Here is a 17,112-nt window from a genome sequence, read left to right on the forward strand (position 1 = left end):
GTAGAAATGTGGCTCTTTTCACTGCATCAGACTTTTCGTCGATTCTGCTGGCGACAAGAAACAGTTCAAATCTCTGGATTCAGACTCTCCAATTTTCCGCTAGATTTCCTTCTAGAAGTTTTTACTCTGACACCATGTTATATATGACGCGGAAGAAGCCATTTCTAGAACAACAACTTTATTCTTCAACTGTCTCGATACCAACGCAGTAACACAAGAGTACAGTCACAGTGCCTCCTAATGGTCACACAGATTAATTCACTTGTTTTCAAATATACTACATAGCTGAAGGGGAAGACCGAAGGTTCAGGACAAACTTTAAACCTCACAAATACAACCAAACAATCAACACTGGGAAACACTTTTGACTTGTTAAAATCCTATCTTTTTGTCCCTTTTTGTAATTCCAGAACCCCCACAAGAAAATGTTTGTAAGGTGGAGGAGGATGGGGTTTTCAGTGACCAGCACCTGGATAACCTGGAGAGGAGCTGCAGCCCGGACCAGGAGGAACCAGGGCATCCACAGACTACAGAACTGGAGGAAGACTCCAGCGGTCAGGAGATTAAGCATGAGGACGTAGAGGTGGATGTCTCATTGGTTAATGTCGCTGATGTGAAAGTTGAAAATGGTGAACCAGGACCAAACTGTGGCCAGCTGCTGTTGCACACTTCTCCTGAAGCTCAAAACAAAGATGAGGAAGGGACTGAAAGTTTACGCTCAGACTCCAGTAAAACTGCAGATCCGGAGCCAATGAGACGACACGGTGACCACGAAGATGCTGCTGTCCCATCAGACAGCAACTGTAAATCAAAGCTGACCAGGACCCACACGGGGAAGAAGGTATTTACTTGCAGCACTTGCAAGAAAGAGTTCAGTAGAAGTATTTTAATAGATCACATGAAGATCCACACTGGCGAAAGGCCGTACCTGTGCAACACCTGCGGCAAAAGCTTTACTAAATTATCGAATCTTAAACGCCACAAAACCAGGCACACGGGCGAAAAGCCGTACCTGTGCAACACCTGTGGGAAAACCTTTACTGATTCATCAGATCTTAAACGGCACATAACTGTGCACACGGGCGAGAAGCCCTACATCTGCAAAACATGTGGAAAAAGTTACAAAGAACATTCCAGCCTGCTGGTTCACTCAAGGATCCACACCGGCGAAAGGCCGTACCTGTGCAACACCTGCGGGAAAACCTTTACTAAATCATCAGTTCTTAAACGGCACATAACCACGCACACGGGCAAAGAGCGATATTTGTGCAAGGCGTTTAGCTGCAGAATTGATTTGCTGAGTCACATGAAAAATCACTCGGAGGAGAAGTCTGGTGACTCGTGACAAATGAAGCTCATGTTGTCGTCCTCCGGGGGCAGCTGTCCACTCCTGTCTGACCCACAGAAGAAGAACCCGCAGAAGTCCAACCACCACCTCCTGTGGCTGATGAGCCTAATCCCCTCCCCACAAGGGTTGCAGGTTCAACACAGATTTATGCTTCTCCGTCAACTTGACGCAGAGGGAACGATGTGGTCGTGTACTTTTTTTTTTAAAGTTCTGCATTGAGTTTGTTTGAATCCCTGTTCCTTCTTAAAATCGTATTATTTGTTGCTGTTGGTAACTTGCCGTCTCCACGGTGTAAATAAAGAGCTGTTAATATTTGCTGAAGTTTCTTTAAACGTGACAGTTTATTTTGTTCATCTACAAAGCCTCTCTCACACATCCTCTTTCTTGTCTGTTTCTTCTTCACTCACATTCTCTTTGTAAAGTTAATCTGCAGCTCCATGTTGTTAAACTGAAAAACATGAAGAAACTTCAGGGAAACGAGGACAAAAGAAGAAACGCAACCATCAACATGTCAGAAACAGAACAACCATCCATCAGTCACCATTTTATAAATTTTGATGTCTGCAGCATTAAACAAAAAACCTTGAAGATTTCAGAAGTCAGTGCAGTCAGATACGGTTTGCTTTTATTTCCCCTTTAAAATGTTGGTATTGATTTAGATAAAACATTTGGTTTGCAAATGAATGAGGAAATGAGTGTGATGTGGGATATACATTACGATACAATACGATATTGCGGTATCCAAATTTTTCGATATATTGTATTGTTATACATTGTTTGCTGAAAACTGTAAAAGGCTCTCATGCATTTTAAGATCTGAGCTGCAGGTACATCAGATTATCGTGATAATTCATGGGATAAACTAAGTCAAAACATGCAATTCAAATGATCCATGCTGTGTTATTGTAATTACGCAAGCTGAAGTTACGACATATTTGTGTACGTTTTTCATATTATTTACATAATATGAAATTTTAACAATATTTAATCAAATGTGTAGATGACCTTTAATATGAGTATTTCTGTAAATGTGTTTTTGTGTTTGTTTTCTTATTGGCATTGTTTGGAGCCAGGCTTTTATTTTGTTATATATTAAGACCAATATTTAGTGCTTTTATTTTGAAGGCATCTCTTGTAAACTTGTAAACATCAGCGCTCCGGTCTTTAACGGTTAATGTTTAAAGGCTGTAGAAACGTTTTCTGCAAGACTAAACTAGTGTTGGGAGTGCTAAAGTGTGCCTAACCGACACAAAAAGCACCTGGCTGATACAAGGTTTGTTTTCTTTGTGAATGATATACAGTATTTATGTATATATTGAGTTGGGTTGTCTGTTACTGTCATGTATTCTGGTTAACGGTTTTGCCGACCCAGCGAGCTGCTGTGTTGGCCTGTATTTTTTTAAGTCTTTTTTGAAAACCTATTTATTTTCTTTGGCTTTTAGTGTACGGTAAATTAGTTGCCTACATCTGTGAGAAGTGATTGTCCACTGTGTCTGTTCTTTGCCGTCTATTTTCTATTTTTTATTACTATTTTATTGATCATTCTAACATGTTAGTGATTATATTGTTTCTACACTAATATACTGTATTTTCTTTTGGTATTGTTTCATTTTACTGTATACTGTACAGCACTTTGGTCGACCTCGGTCGTTTATAAATGTGCTATATAAATAAAATTGACATTGACATTGACATTGTATTTGAGTTGGATGAAACTTGTATGTAGTAAGAGTAACATTGTTTTATTTTATTCCTTTATAGCTCTTACAGTGTGTTTGCAGTGATTTTACATTGAAGGAATAAAAACATCTGTGAACCATCAGTTAAATAGTCAAACGTCATCAATCGGGGATGCTACAAAATGTATACAATCAAGTTGTACTAGATTAACAACTCGTCTGACACAAGATTTATTATAAAGCTGATGTTGAGATCCGTCTTGAAGCTGCAGATCTGCAGGTTGGAGAGCAGGAAGAAGAGGGAGGATCATCGGGATCAGATTCCAGGAAGAGGACAGACTTTGGATTTAACCTTTTTTTATCAGTATCCGTTTAGAAGTAAATGTCTTTTTACCTCAACTCATGTTTAGTCAGAATTAATCATGAAAATGTAATTAAGTTTTCATTTAGATGGATGACTTATTTTATTGTTTATAATTCTGGAATATTACACTCTCCATATGTAGAAAGAGCAGCAGTGCCCCCTGGTGGTGAGTTATAAAAGCTCAACATAAACCCAAGAGTGAACAATCTGTCTTAATAATAATAATAATAAAAACACAAATAAAAGACTTTAGTGCATCAACAAGAGGAAAGTTGTCAGTGACGCAGATTATTGGTACAGCGTGATCAGTACAACCAGCATTTAGCTCAGAAAACAATGTGGAAAGAGAAATGTCATCAAATGAAGTTGAAAAGTGGAGATGCACTTTTGTCCTTTATCCTCAACTTCCTCAATCACGTCATTTTGATCCAGTTTGTTATTTCACTGGTCTTGGCTTCATCAAATGACACATCCAGGGACAGAAGCCGTGCATAGGTGTTCATCCTGTCCAGGTGTTGGAAGGTGAAGTGAAGCCGAAGCCATCGCTTCATCCACTGATCTGTTGGCACGGTAGGAAAACTGATAGGAATCCACTGTGTCAGGAACCATGGAGTTGATGTGGGTTAAAAATAGATGATCTGCTCTGTTGGTCTCTGGAGAAGGTTTAATGAAAATGTCTCTCCACATTTCTAGTCCATGAAAGAAGGCAGATTTTATGTCCATCAAATGCAGTGTCCATTGTTTTTGATAACTTCCTGCCACAAGGAGCCTCAGAGACTGAAGCACAGGTTGGAGATTCCTTCTGTAGCAGAAACTTGCAGTTCCTCAAAACCTTGTGCAACAAGCCTGCTTTTGGTACCAGTCCATTTTCCATCTCTTTCAAAGTGCAAACTCAACGAGTGGAGATGCACTTTTGTAATAATAATTACAATAATAATAATAATAATAATAATAATAATAATAATAATAATATGATAATGGAGGGCCGAGACCACTTGCCTTCATGGAGAGGGACATGAATTAATTCATGAATAAGGACTAAAAATAACGTTAAAGGTATTTGGAATATATTGAATGATGCCATTAGGAAAAGTTCAAGACAGACTAATTATCCACAATATTTTACCAATAACGATGAAGTCATTAATGATAAGAATGAGGTGGTTAATCATTTTAACAGGTATTTTGTGAGTGTTGGACCAAAGCTGGCAGAAAAATGTGTGATCCTGGATCAGCTGATGGATGGAAGGAAACATTAATAAGTAGAAATCCAGGTTGGACAAATTAATGCCAATCAAAAGGCCACGCCACTAATCACACATTAAACTTCTTGCGGGCCGCTCGGTGGCGCTGTGGGTTAAGCGGCGGCCTATATACTGAGGCTACAGTCCTCCTCCTGCAGCGGTCGCGGGTTCGAATCCAGCCCGCGCACCTTTGCTGCGTGTCTTCCCCGTTCTCTCTCTACCCCTTTCCAGTCTGCATCTCAATAAAGGGCCACTAGAGCCCAAAAAAATCTTTAAAAAAAAAAAAAAACTTCTTGCTTTATATAATTCCAACCTGCCACAATACGAGGAAAAAGAGGCTTCAAACCCCTGCAGAAAACCTGTGGGTGATTCATGCATGAATGAACCGTCATTCTGAGTTTGGGGGTTAGTTTGGGATCTTTATTCCCTCTAGTGGTTAAAAGTCGGAAACTGCAGCTTAAATGTCCGGCTGATGTCCCGCCACCTGCGGTTTCAGCTCTACACCCGACGACAGCGCCGGCCGACACCACAGCCCCTCCACCGTCAGCTGCCGACACCCAGGAGCCCCAGCGACACCCATCCTCATCCCGGCCGACGACCTCCTCCTCTGCCCGGCGGGAAATCCTGAGGGAGGCGGTGCTCCGGCGCTCCGGGGGCCCTCCTCGTCCTCGTCCGGAGCCGGCAGGAAATCCCCGTTCCTCGTCTGATGCCGCGGCCACAGCCTCACCACCTCACCCGTCTACACGGGCACCCAGCGGGGACCCTGCATCCTCCAACCGTGAGTCCCCACAACCTTCTTCTCCTCGCCCCCTCTTCTCCCCAACCGCACTGATCGTGGGAGACTCAATATCCCGGAACATTAGGTTCTTCAACGCAGCCACGCATTGCTTCCCTGGAGCCACAGTCCCGGTGATTCTAGGGAAACTCCCCGCTCTGCTACAGTCTGCTCCATCCACCATTGCTCGCGTCATTGTCCATGTGGGATCCAATGATTGCTCCAAACCGCGCTCTGAGCTTTTAAAAAATGATTTTAATGAGCTGTTCACCTTCCTTAAAAACTGTGGGAAGTCCATTTTTATCAGCGGCCCGCTTCCAACGCTGTCCCGCGGAGCATGGCGCTTCAGCAGGCTGCTCTATCTGAACTCTTGGCTTCAGAACACCTGCAGAGCTCTTAACATTGGTTTTATCGACAATTTTAATCTTTTCTGGAATCGTCCCTCCTTTTACAGACCCGACGGACTTCACCCAAATAGGCTGGGGGGCCGCGTGTTGGCTGCAAACATTCAGCACGCGGTTCTGTCGGCTCCACGGGAGTGACTTTTTTCTGGCCACACCCACACTCCCAGCTCTGGCCCGGAGTCTTCCTCTTCACCTGTGGAGCCAGCCGCTCACAGCACTGCCCCCCTCTCCAGCTTCCCCCACAGGTCACAGTCATCATTGCCACCCCCACCAGATAATTCTTCCATAAAACCAGCTACATCTGGCGCCACCCACACACCAGATCCTCAACCAATTCATCCCCTGGTCACCACCCGTTTTCCCCGTCAGATCCACAGACCCACTGGTTTTAACAGAGACAATCTTGTTTTTATCAACCCGGTACGTTGTGGTCGTGAGCGCACGTCCAACACAGACATTAACTTGGCTGTGTTGAACGTGCGCTCTCTTTTAAACAAAACCTTTATTTTAAATGATCTTATTGTGCATCATAAACTTGATGGTATTCTTTTAACAGAGACATGGCTTGGCACGGACGCTGCATTTTCCCTCATCCAGGCTTCTCCACCAAATTTTAATTTTTTATTTACTACACGGGGTGTTAGAAAGGGAGGCGGCACAGCTTCAATTTTTAAAAACATATTAGCTACAAAGGAGGTCTCTTTTAACAACTACTCCTCATTTGAACACCTTGCCTTTGTTTTTAGCAGTTTTAGCAATTCTTTGTTTAACTGTTTATAGACCACCCCATCACTCCACTGTTTTTATCAGTGAATTTTCAGAGCTTTTATCAATCATACATACCACTTACAACAGAATTTTAATAACTGGTGATTTTAATCTACACATTGACAATACCTCCGACCCACTGTCGAGAGAATTTTTAAACCTTTTAAACTGCATGGATTTTACCCAACATGTCACACAGCCAACTCACAACAGAGGACACACCCTGGACCTAGTCATAACCTATGGCCTGTCCACCGGTGTGTCCTCTGTTGTCGATCTGGCTGTGTCTGACCATTACTGCGTGTTTTTTTAACATCACCAGTCTTAATCATCAGGAAGCCTCGATGAGAACGGTGAGGAAACGCTACCTAACTTCTGAAGTGGCTGCAAATTTTATTGAGATTTTACAGAGCACTCCTGCTGATGTTTTACCTGCATCATGTGATTTTATTGTTGATAATTTTAACAGGAAACTAGAATCCACTCTGAACTCAGTTGCTCCACTTTTAACAAAAACCATAAAAACTAAGCCTACACCCCCGTGGAGAACTGAGGAAGTCAAAAAATCAAAAAGAAAATGCAGGAGTGCTGAGAGAAGGTGGAGAAAAAGCAAACTTACAATACATTATCAGATATTTCGTGATCAACTCAAATCCTACAATAAAACCGTCAAACAAGCAAGAATTGCCCATTTCTCAAAACTCATTACAGACAATAAAAACAATTCTAAATTTCTTTTCTCCACCTTCGATCTTTTAACAAATGTACATTTTAAGAATTCCTCACAACCACCAACAGACAATCTTTGTGAGGATTTTGCAGACCACTTCAGAAGTAAAATTGACAACATTAGGCCCAGTCTTTTACCACATCAAAATGTCATTTTTAACACATCTGGACAGTTGCTTTTACCCGAGGAAACACTGGAGAGTTTTGCCCTGGTTGATGCGAGGACACTTGGTCGAGTTTTCTCCCAGGTAAACCCAACAACCTGCCTTTTAGATCCCATTCCCACATCACTTTTAAAGACATTTTATGAATTCTTTGAGGAACATATTTTAAATATAGTAAATTACTCTCTTCAGACGGGTGTCTTCCCTGCCGCCTTTAAAATGGCGGTGGTGAAGCCCCTTCTGAAGAAGAGTAATTTAGATCACAGCATTTTTAATAACTACAGACCTGTATCCAACTTACCCTTTTTAAGTAAGATTTTAGAAAAGCTGGTTTTTAACCAAGTAAATTATTTTTTAATAAGAAACAATATTTCAGAGAAATTTCAGTCTGGCTTTAGGATGAACCACAGCACCGAGACAGCCCTTTTAAAGATTTTAAATGACATCAGGTGCAATTTAGATAACCGCAAACTGACAGTCTTGGTTCTACTGGATCTTAGTGCCGCCTTCGATACAGTAGACCATCACATTTTATTAAACAGACTGAAGCACCTGGTGGGCCTCTCTGGTACTGTTTTTAACTGGTTCCGCTCCTATCTCACAGATCGATCTTTCTTTGTAAGTTTGGATACATGTTCCTCCAGAATGCATGAAATTAAGTGTGGGGTCCCCCAAGGGTCAATTTTAGGTCCGCTTCTTTTTAACCTTTACATGCTTCCCTTGGGGGACGTCATCAGGAGACACGGCATCAGCTTCCACAGTTACGCTGACGACACACAGCTGTACATCGCCGTGTCTCCTGATGACACAGGGCCACTTGATGCCCTTTTTAACTGTATTTTAGATATTAAGTCATGGATGGCAGATAATTTCCTACAGCTCAACCAGGACAAAACAGAGGTTTTAGTTATTGGTCCTGAAGGCCAGAGAGAGAAACTTTTACCAAAACTACAAGATTTTAAACCTTCGCAACGTGTAAAGAACCTGGGTGTTATTTTTGACTCTGAGCTCACTTTTATTCCACACATAAAGAATATTACGAAAATAGGTTTTTACCATCTTAAGAACATAGCCAGAGTCCGCCCGTTTCTCTCTCAGGCCAGCACGGAGGTGCTGATGCATGCTTTTATCTGTAGTCGTTTAGATTATTGTAATGCCCTGCTCTCTGGTCTTCCTAAAAAGAGTATTAATAACCTACAGCTATTACAGAACTCAGCCGCTCGCATGCTGACGAGGACCAGAGGGCGGGAGCACATTACACCTGTTTTAAAATCGCTGCATTGGCTCCCCGTCCGTTTCAGGATTGATTTTAAGGTTCTTTTACTGGTTTTTAAGTGTCTTAACGGTCTTGGGCCATCTTATTTATCTGATCTGCTTTTACCGTATCAACCCTCACGGACCCTGAGGTCCTCTGGCACCGGCCTTTTAACCATTCCCCGAACCGCGACCAAAACCCACGGTGAGGCTGCATTCAGCCATTATGGCCCTTATTTATGGAACAGCCTGCCAGAGAACCTCAGGGCCGCAGAGAATGTTGATATTTTTAAAAGGAGGCTCAAGACACACCTTTTTAGCTTGGCTTTTATCTGATCTCATTTACCTAGTGTTTTTAGCTATGTATTGTGTCTACTTCTTTAGCTCTTTTATCATCTCTAAAACTTTAATCCATTTTAGTGACTTTTTACTTTATGTTATTTATTATTCATCTTGAGTTTTATATAGATTTTTCAAAAATTTTACACTTTTAGGCATTTCTTACTTTCTTTTAATCTTTTAGTTTTTAGCTCCAGTGTTTCCTCAGGGGGGTCGTTCACACTGGGAGGTGTGCCTGCTCCGCCCATGGGGGTGTGGTCATGGGGATCCCTCAGGCCTGGGTAGCTGGGGGGGGGCTCCACTTTCTGTGTGGGGTCTGCCCCGGTCTGTCCGGGTTGGGGGGGTCTCTGTGGCGATGCTTCTGGTGGTCGTGGTCGGTGGAGCTTCTCAGTGTGGACGGCCACCCATAGGTAGTGTTTTCCTCACCTGGATCGTTAGTGCTAAGCCATGTCACCAGTCCATTTACTGTGTGTGTGTGTGTGTGTGTGTGTGTGTGGGCGTGTGAGTGTGTGCACATGTATATGAGTGTGAGTGAGTGTGTGTGTACGCGTGGGGGGTGGGGTCGTATGGAATGTTTTAAATTGTGTTTTTTATTGTTATTTTATTCTGCATGTAAAGCACCATGTGTTGCATTTTATATTGTATGATTTGGCGCTATACAAATAAATAAAGTTTAAATAAAGTTTAAGTGTCTTGTATATCTATATATTTCACACCAAAATCAGTTTGATAGTTTGATCAGTTTGATATTTAAATGTTTTAATGTCTCAAAGACTTACCATGTGTATTATTTTGAAGCCCATTGCAATAAAAGTTTCTTAACAACATAAATGTTTTATGACAAATAATAAAGAACACATGAATTAAAAAATATTTTTCTTTTATATATTGATATTAACAATCAGAAGCTTATCATATAAATTGCGTCAGCTCTCATTGTGTCGGAAAAAATAAAACTCTTTCTAAACCTTCTTGCTTGTGTTGTTTTCTCAGATGTAAATCACTTTGGATAAAAGTGTCTGCTAAATGACAGAAGTCGTAGTAAACCAGTGATGGAAAGAATGTTGTATGCATTTTGTTCTAATTACTTTCGTTGGTAAATGAAATACTTACTGTAACTGCGAGAAGGAACTATGTCATTTGTTCAGACTCCACTGCAGCCCTTCAAAGTTTGACTTCAAATAAAACAATAAGAGACAACCTAGTGTTGGAAATATTAATGGTATTGTGGAGGTTATGCAGAACTGGAATTACTGTGCAGTTTTGTTGGGTTCCTGCCCACATGGGTGTTGATGGCAATGAGAAAGCAGACAATATTGCTAAAAGAGCATTGAAATTGAGTAGTGAGGTAATTATGGAAATTCCTTTTGGTAAAGGTGAAGCAAAATCATGAATTAGAAAGGCAGTGAGGGATTCATGGCAGAAGGTGTGGGACAACGGTGTAAAAGGGAGACATTTTTATAACATACACAAGTCAATTAACGTGAAGGTTTTCAAAGGAAAGTGTAGGAGAGAGGAAGTCATCATTTCTAGATTAAGATTAGGTCATACTAGTTTAAAATCAACTCTGTATTTAATGTCAAAGTCCGTGTCTGATAAATGTGATGAGTGTGATGTCACAGAGAATGTAGAGCATGTGATTCTTAAATGTGGCAAGTATGAGGTAGAAAGGAAAGCTTTAAGAGACAGGATGTACGAGCTGGGACGGGAATGGAGTTTAGTAGGTTATTAGGGAGGAGTGAGGTGATGAGGGATTGTTATAAGGAAATCCTTGTCTTTCTTAAAGATGCAGGGATAGATAATAAGATTTAAATGTGATTATCTTATTTTATTTAGGTATTTCCTTTTTCCCCCCCCTTTAAGTTAGACTGTAACCTGGTGTAATAATGATCCTGATGTTACACACTCCGGTACAGCAGGTGGCGGTAGAACCTAATAACGTTGGTTGTGATCCGCCATTAAACCTAGAGAAGAAGAAGGAGAGGACGGTTCTGTTGTTTCCTTTCTTTTTCCTCTTCAACAATGTCTAAGGTGAATCATCTGAGAGAGTTTATCGGTCAGCGACTAACAGCAGCTGCTGTAGAAATATTGTCAGTGTTTGAAAAAAGCATCTTGGAGTATGAAGAAGAGCTCGACCGTCAGCGCAGACTGTTGGACCTCGCCTGGAAACCTGAAATCAGACTCCACAGAGTCGGTACGTAACCCTGGAAAGTTGAATGAATGAACACATGAGTATGACTCCTACAAGATCCCTTTGTTTCCAGTTAAAAGCCGTGGTGATGAAGCAAACCAACTAAATGGGAAACTCCCCAGCTCAAGCAGCTGCTGATGTGGGATTCGGAAACATCCCGAACTAACTTGTTGTTCTGTTTACTTGGTGCTGCCTTTCATGCTCCATTCAGACTCTGGACCACACTCATATTTCACACTTTACACTTAATCCTTTATTTAGTAGAAAAGATGCAGATCACCGTTTTTTTAGATTTATTAATTCAGCACAGTATAAAAACAGAACAAGTAACATACAAATGTAAAAGAGAGATTGGTAATGTGCTAGGCTGAGGCAAAAAGCCCAAGGGGCTTATACGAGGCCTCTACCTGTAAAATACAGCAAAAGATTGTACAAAGATTTAAAATATGCAGAATACATAATTGCAGTCTAAAAACAAAGACAAAGCAAATAAACAGCAGCATGAATAGAATACATGGTTTCTACATGATTAAAGAAAAAAATAACAAATCTAGAAATATCATTAGGTAATCTGATCAATTAAATGTGTCCTGAGTTTACGTTTAAAATGATTGAATGAAGTAGAGGTAGACGAGATTGCTGTAGGTGTTCCATAACTGTATCTGATGGAGAACTGACACAAACCAGTACGGAACTTCAGGAGATTTAAATGATTAGCCTGTCTTGTATTAAAATGGTGCATATCACTGTTGAACTGAAAACAATCTTTACATGGCAAAGAAAATGAAAGTGGAAGGAACAATACTTTGAAAATAAAATTGCAGGTTTGATATGTATTTAACTTAAAGATGGGTAAAATATTGAGTTATTTTAAAAGAGGGGCAGAATGAGCAGACCAATTACTGTGTGTGGCAATCCTGCACAATCTTTTTGGCAACATGTGAAGTTTATGAAGATGTGTGTTGTAAGTAGCTCCCCCAATACTATTACAGTAAATGAGATATGGATATATCAAGCTATAATAAAGAGTTGGGAGACAATTTTCATTCACCAAACTACGGAATTTGCCAATAATACCAATAGATTTAGATATTTTTTACAGACATGGTTGATGTGGTTTTTCCAGCTTAAACTTTCATGGATAATTACACCAAGGAAGGTTGTTGATGTAACCTGAGTGAGCGGGTCATCTGCTATAGACAGACCGGTGTTAGATTTACAATATATTTATTTTTTTGATGTAAATATAATCAAATTGGTTACGTAACCTACGCCCTAACCTACGCCGTAAACTCTGCGTTGATGTACGCGGCGATGCGCGCCGTACTGCGTACCCTACGCCATAGGATCTGCGTCCGTTTAACGTGGACCCAAGCTCCGGAACCGGCACACAGAAATCTCGAAATTTCGGAGCAAATTTCTTAACAGGCGTAGCTACAACTGTTAGATTTCATCTATTAAACCAACATCTTCCTAAATGATTTATTTCAGCCAGCGTAATTCTCAACAGAGCTACTGGGGGCTCTTCTCATCTCCGAAAACGTTGAGTCAAATTTCTTAACAGGCGTTATTTGGATAAACTGAGCCCAGGTTGGGGATCTTAACGGTTACTTTTATGCCTGGAAAAAATATTAAAACTTAATAAAGTGCCATATTAACAGCACTACAGCTGAAATTAAAACAGCTTTTGGCTCTCAGCTTCCTGATCAGGGTAGGGATGAAAACGAGGGGGAGTAGGAGAAATGGGACAGGCACCTGGGCCAAGTGCCCTAGATCTCAAGTGCCCTAAAATCTCCCCCTTCTTTTTTAGGGGGTAGGGAAGAAAAGAAGGGCAAGTGAAGAAAAGAAGGGCGAGTGAAGGGGAATTGGGATTGGGCCTTAGCAATAACATAATTAAGTTAGATCTGACCTCATCATGACCAGCAGCGGAGTCTTTCAGGCACATAATTATGTCCAAGATTTCCTTCTCTGTAGGAGGCTTGAAGCTCTGAATAGAAGGATGGGAATGTGTCAGAAACTCAGATGGAGACCCGGCTATAGGAGTTATCCTTTCTGAAAGAACTCTACCATTATTAACAAAATAATTGTTAAAAACATATGCAATGTCAGATGGGTCAGAGTTGACTCGATTTTCATCAACAAATTGAGATGGAAGAGTGGCTGTAGACGTATCCATATTTAGAAGCTGGTTAATGACTCCCCAGGTAGTTTTTATGTTATTAGAAGCCTCATTGAATTTGTCAGAAAAGTACTTTTTCTCTGCAATTCTAACAAGATGATTATAATTGTTACAAAATGTCTCATAATTTGCTATATTAATTGGGAATGGATTACTTATGAATTTTTTATACATTCTATTCTTAGCTTTCAGAGACTTATGGAGATCTGGTGTAAACCAGGGTTTTCTAAATGTATAGATCTTGTTTGCTTTTTTGCTGACAAGAGGAAAGTACCTGTTGAAAGACTTGAAAAATGACTGATATGCTTGTTCAACATCATCATGGGTGTATCCATCATCCCATAGGATGTCATCAACCTGCTCCTCAAACCGGTCAACATTTATTTTGTTATACACTCTAATACCTTAGAACTAGAACTTGTGAGATGACACTGGCAAAAACATGATAGTTGGAGGATGCTCATATAGGTGTTCATATGCAGTGGGGAGAACAAGTATTTTATACACTGCCGATTTTGCAGGTTTTCCGACTTGAAAAGCATGTAGAAGTCTGTAATTTTTATCATAGGTACTCTTCAACTGTGAGTGACAGAATCTAATGGCACTTTTCCACTAGTATCGGCTCAGCCCGGCACGGCTCGGTGCGGCTTTACACGGCCCCACACGTGTGTTTTCGCACTGCCAGGGGAGAAGTGGGCAGGTTTGGGTGAAGCTGCTGTACTCGATTGCGCAACCGCTTTGTTCATGTCGGCGCTGATGAGAAATCAGCTGGAGCCGGGAGCGGCTGAGAAAAAAACAGCCCGTCTACATCGCTTTTTTAATTTTTTCTCGACAGCCACCAGGTTTATGAACATCTGCACCTCAGAGTTGGATCACCAAACAGACGTGGAAGACCCAGCCACGACCCATCTTCAATGCTCTTACTGAGGGAAGGAGGTTGTTGGCCAAGATCTCGCGATACATGGCCCCATCCATCCTCCCCTCAATACGGTGCAGTCGTCCTGTCCCCTTTGCAGAAAAGTATCCCCAAAGAATGATGTTTCCACCTCCATGCTTCACGGTTGGGATGGTGTTGTTGGGGTTGTACTCATCCTTCTTCTTCCTCCAAACACGGCGAATGGAGTTTAGACAAAAAGCTCTATTTCAGTCTCATCAGACCACATGACCTTCTCCCATTCCTCCTCTGGATCATCCAGATGGTCTTTGGCAAACTTCAGAAGGGCCTTGACATGCACTGGCTTGAGCAGGGGGACCTTGTGTGCGCTGCAGGATTTTAATCCATGACGGCGTAGTGTGTTACTAATGGTTTTCTTTGAGACTGTGGTCCCAGCTCTCTTCAGGTCATTGACCAGGTCCTGCCGTGTAGTTCTGGGCTGATCCCTCACCTTCCTCATGATCATTGATGCCCCATGAGGTGAGATTTTGCATGGAGCCCCAGACCGAGGGAGATTGACCGTCATCTTGAACTTCTTCCATTTTCTAATAATTGCGCCAACAGTTGTTGCCTTCTCACCAAGCTGCTTGCCTATTGTCCTGTAGCCCATCCCAGCCTTGTGCAGGTCTACAATTTTATCCCTGATGTCCTTACACAGCTCTCTGGTCTTGGCCATTGTGGAGAGGTTGGCGTTTGTTTGATTGAGTGTGCGGACAGGTGTCTTTTATACAGGTAACGAGTTCAAACAGGTGCAGTTAATACAGGTAATGAGTGGAGAACAGGAGGGCTTCTTAAAGAAGAACTGACAGGTCTGTGAGAGCCGGAAGTCTTACTGGTTGACAGGTGATCAAATACTTATGTCCTGCAATAAAATGCAAATTAATTACTTAAAAATCATACAATGTGATTTTCTGGATTTTTTTTTTAGATTCTGTCACTCACAGTTGAAGAGTACCTATGATAAAAATTACAGACTTCTACATGCTTTGCAAGTGCGAAAACCTGCAAAATCGGCAGTGTATCAAATACTTGTTCTCCCCACTGTATAACGATCTAACTACAAGTCCTGCCACTGTATATGACGCAGAAGAAGCCTTTTCTAGAACAACAACTTTATTCTTCAACTGTCTCGATACCAACGCAGTAACACAAGAGTACAGTCACAGTCTGTGGTCACACAGAGTAATGCACTTGTTTTCAAATATACTACATATATGAAGGGGAAGACCGAAGGTTCAGGACAAACTTTAAACCTCACAAATACAACCAAACAATCAACACTGGGAAGCACTTTTGATTTGTTAAAATCCAATAATTTTGTCCCATTTTGTAATTCCAGAACTCCCACAAGAAAATGTTTGTAAGGTGGAGGAGGACGGGGTTTTCAGTGACCAGCACCTGGATGTTTTTAATGTTTTATCTAAATATGTTTTATCTAAATATTTTAGTCGTTATTTATGGTCTATTTTATACATTTTACTGTCTTAGTCCTTTAGTTTTTAATGTCTTGCTTTTTAGACATACTTTTAGGATTTTACGTTATGTTATACTTTTTAAACTCTATTAGTGTATTTTATCCTGTTTTCTTGTAGCTTTTATCTCCAGTGTTTCCTCATGGGGAGCCTCCATGCTGGGAGTGACTCTGGCCTGCAGGGGGTCGTCCTGGGGATGGTTCTGGCCTGGATGGTGGTGGAGTTCTGCACCACGGCTTCACCGCTGTGGTGTGGACTTCTCTATCCGTCCGGGCCGGGATGGTCTCTGTGGGCCCCCCCCCCCCTTCTAGCTGCGGGCTATGAGACCTCCTGGCGTGGACGGCTCCCTGTTACCGTTTCGTCACCTGGATCCTCTGTGCCTAGCCATGTCTGCACCATGTGTCTGCGTGTGTCTATCTGTGTGTGTGCGGGGAGGGGGAGGGGGGGGGGGGCACTAATACATTTTATGTTTATGTTTTATGAAAAGCACTTTGTGTTACATTTTTTTTGTATGAAAGGTGCTTTAAAAATAAAGTTTGATTTGATTTGATTTGAAGTAAAATGGATCACTGCCAAAACTCACAATCTTAACAAGAATTAAGAAGAAAGAAAGTCTTATTTCTAGTTAAAATGTCTCATTTTAGTAAAAAAAATCTCATTACACTTAAAACAAGACTCATCACTGGAAAAAAACATTTTTCACCTGTTTCAAGTAGATTTTCACTTAAAATAAGTAGAAAAATCTGCATATGGAACAAGATTTTATAGCTTGTAATGAGAAGGTAAATCTTGTCCCATTGGCAGATTTTTCCTACTTATTTCAAGTGAAAATTTACTTGAAAAGGTGAAAATTGTCAAATAAGTTATTTTTCTGGTGTTATTTTTCTCGTGATGACTCTAAATGTTGAAATAGCAGTAAAACCACATTCCATCATTTCTTTGAGGGTATCCCTCCTGCTATTAATAAAATCAGCCAAGGATCATCATCTGAGCCAAACCCGATTTCTTTATTCGCTTTAATTAAAGATGTTTCTTTGGAAGTGGAGGCTTGGTGTTACAGGCAGGGGTGGGAATTCACCGTCGAAATTTGTTTGCCGGTTTCAGTCCATCCCGCTGCTGTAAGCGTGGCCGCTAGCTGGGAAGCTAGTGTTAGCCTCGTTGTCGGGTCCGTTAGCATTGGATCGTTTTAGTCCGGTCTTTTTTGACATTTTAGATGTATTCGTTCAGTCTTCTGACAGAAGTATGTGTTAACTTTCTCAAAGGTACTA

Source organism: Cololabis saira, chromosome 3 (assembly GCF_033807715.1).
Source record: "Cololabis saira isolate AMF1-May2022 chromosome 3, fColSai1.1, whole genome shotgun sequence".
Classification (NCBI taxonomy): Eukaryota; Metazoa; Chordata; class Actinopteri; order Beloniformes; family Belonidae; genus Cololabis; species Cololabis saira.